The sequence below is a fragment of the Procambarus clarkii genome, chromosome 30 (genome assembly GCF_040958095.1).
Source record: "Procambarus clarkii isolate CNS0578487 chromosome 30, FALCON_Pclarkii_2.0, whole genome shotgun sequence".
NCBI lineage: Eukaryota > Metazoa > Arthropoda > Malacostraca > Decapoda > Cambaridae > Procambarus > Procambarus clarkii.
The window spans coordinates 20,661,586-20,665,123 of record NC_091179.1 but is presented as its reverse complement, the minus strand read 5'-3'; positions in this window follow the sequence as shown (position 1 = coordinate 20,665,123).

Sequence of the window (3,538 nt, the reverse complement as noted above, 5' to 3'; positions counted from 1 at the left end):
CAAATACATATACACATCGATAATCTTTTTGTATCACAAGTGATTCAACAAGAGGCTCACAACAGTCACTATACAAGGCACTTAACATCTATGATGAGTCACACAGTTACTAGTCTTGTTCCACACCCACCCAACTGGGCGGCAGCTTTACAGTCATGTGCCCCACACCCACCTAACTGGGCGGCAGCTTTACAGTCACGTGCTCCTCACCGACCCAACTGGGCGGCAGCTTTACAGTCATGTGCTCCACACCCACCTAACAGGGCGGCAGCTTTATAGTCATGTGCTCCACACCCACCTAACAGGGCGGCAGCTTTATAGTCATGTGCTCCACACCGACACAACTGGGCGGCAGCTTTACAGTCATTGCTCCACACCCACCCAATTGGGCCTCAGCTTTACAGTCATGGCTCCACACCCACCCAACTGGGCCTCAGCTTTACAGTCATGTGCATGCATTACCTACAGTATGCACATTTTGATACTTGGCTAAGATTCCCGGCAGTTTATCATTATGAATGAAGTACTTAAACATTTCTTGGACTTCATTGATGATGTTATCTCTGAATTCTGCAATTTTTTCACATACCGTTATATAATAACGCAAACTATGCGATCAGTTCTGCTGACAGAGTTTTCATTTAGTCTAATCTACATCAGCAGATGTTACAAACTCCCATAGGTACTTGTAGCCGAGCCTAAGTCTAACAAAGGTAACATCTTGAAGTCTGCTAACCTTATTGGATGACCCATAGACGCGCGGTTCTTCCTGCATAATAGAATGATGATAGATGGAGGAACTGGTGTGAATTTCACTTTGCCTCAAGTCAACGAGATTTTGTTGATGTTCCCGGAATAATACTGCCCTCAGACAGCTCAAAGGCAGTCCAAGATGGTACTCAATTCCCTCTTTATGAGCAAATGTTTTGGCTAACTCATCAGTTCTATCATTCATTCAGAGAACAATATGGGAAGGCGTCCGTGAGACACGTAGTTCAAACGCCTCATTCGTATGCCTTGTTCGTTCAATGGTCAACCATACCAGGGCTTACTGGAAGTCTGTGACAAACGGACACTTAGTGTGTAGTGGGGATTGTTTTTATTGAAACATGAATGAAAGCTTGTGTCATCTTGAGTCCAAGATAACCCTATAATCAGGAGAGGCTTGAAGGATTTTTACACACACACACACACACACACACACACACACACACACACACACACACACACACACACACACACACACACACACACACACACACACACGCGCGCACGCACACGCGCCCGTGCCCGCGCACGCACACACACACACACAGACAGACAGACACACACACACACACACACACACACACACACACACACACACACACACACACACACACACACACAGACACACACACACACACACACACACACACACACAGTTTCAAATGTAAATATGACAGAGCCCAGTAGGCTCAGGAATCTGTACACCAGTTGATTGACAGTTGAGAGGCGGTACCAAAGAGCCAGAGCTCAACCCCCGCAAGCACAAATGCACAAATAGGTGAGTACACACACACACACACACACACACACACACACACACACACACACACACACACACACACACAGAAAGCTGCCCTTAACAGTTGTCTAACTCCCAGGTACCTATTTACTGCTAGGTAATAGGGGCACCAGGGTTAAAGAAACTCTGCCCATTTGATTCTGCCATCACCGGGGATCGTACCCGGGCTCTAGGATTACGAGACCAGAGCGCTATCCACTCAGCTATCAGGCCCCCTGTAATCTCTGGTCGTGTGTATAAGTGCGTGAGTGTATATATGTGCGTGTATGTGTATATGTGCATGTGTGTGTGTGTATATGTGCATGTGAGTGTGTGTATATGTGCATGTGTGTGTGTGTGTATATGTGCATGTGTGTGCGTGTATATGTGCGTGTGTATTCACCTAGTTCACTAAGTTGTGCTTTCGGGGGTTGAGCTCTGCTCTTTGGTCCCGCCTCTTAGCTGTCAATCACCTAGCGTACAGATTCTTGAGCCTACTGAACTCTATCATATCTACATTTGAAACTGTGTATGGAGTCAACCTCCACCACATCACTGCCTAATGCATGCCATTTGTTAACTACTCTGACACTGAAAAAGTTCTTTCTAATGTCTCTGTGGCTTATCTGGGTACTAAGTTTCCACTCGTGTCCCCTTGTTCCCTTCCTCTCGTGCTAAAGACTTTGTCTTTGCCAATTCCCCCTAGAATTTTGTAGGTGGTTATCATGTCTTCCCTTACTCTTACATATACTCAGTGTATATGTAGGTGTGTGTGTGTATATGTGTGTGTGTGTGTGTCTATTATTATAGTCTTGTGGGTTGGTGGTGTTGTTGTCGTCGTGTTCCTCCTTTATGGACAACCCAACACACAACGCGGTAGAGTGCTTATACCTCACTAGGAGATCACCCTTGGCGCTTCTGGCTCTTGGAGAGGGGCTCAACGTCACATGTTTAGGGGATGCGGCTCCAACACTTAGCCTCGTTGTCACGTGCACACACCCACTCGAGCCGCTGTGACTCCCCACTCTCTCCTTATGAGATATGATCTCAATCCCCTATGACTTACTAGTATTACCTTCTACCCTGTCCACAGCAGTGGTTCTTGGTTCTTTCTCTCTCTCTCTCTCCTTCTTTACTACCTCCTGGGAAGCCTCACTAGGACAAGGGCAAACACCAGCAAATTGGGATACGTTTACTGGACAAAGCTCATACACGATACCTACACACATATACTAATAATGAATCCTATACTCTATAATATTACAATCAGGTTCCACTCCAACACCATCAGAACTCTATCATCAGCTTATCAAGTGGTATCCTATCTCCTGGTTCACCACCTGATACTATCAACTTCCTCAAGTTAATCAAGTCTACATACACTGTTGCACCATCAGCAAGATAATATATATATGTATCTATAAATGTGAACAAAGAAAATCATCATTTGAATGCAATAACATATATCAGTATAAATGTTCATTGATACACAACAATGATCAATCGATCACTCTATCAATCCTAGAACGCATGCGTCTGTAGGTAATCCAGCCTACGTCTGTAACTCTAAACTTCAGTATAAAACACTCCTTGACGTAAGAATGCAAACAAACACTCACCTCTCACTGCGTCTTGCAAGCTAATGATAACCAAACACTATCAACTCCCTACAATTAATCCACCAGAACTTCCCTTCCACCTCTCGAAGTTCACTACCCTGATATCTTCAGGTTCTTCCGGGCTTCACTACCAGGATCCTCTTCAGCTCCTCCAGGCTGCTACCATGAGGTTCTCCTTGAGCAACTACGGTGCTTCACCCTTCTGCTAGGGTCCTCCACAGCTCTCCTGGCTGCTACACCACGAAGTTTCCTCGAGCAATTATGGTGCTTCACCACCTGAACAGAAGCACGTGACACTCCTCTTCACTGCTTCTCCTCACAGCTCGAGGTCCTCTGCTCCACTACCTTGGAGTCTCATCAATTACTTCATCTG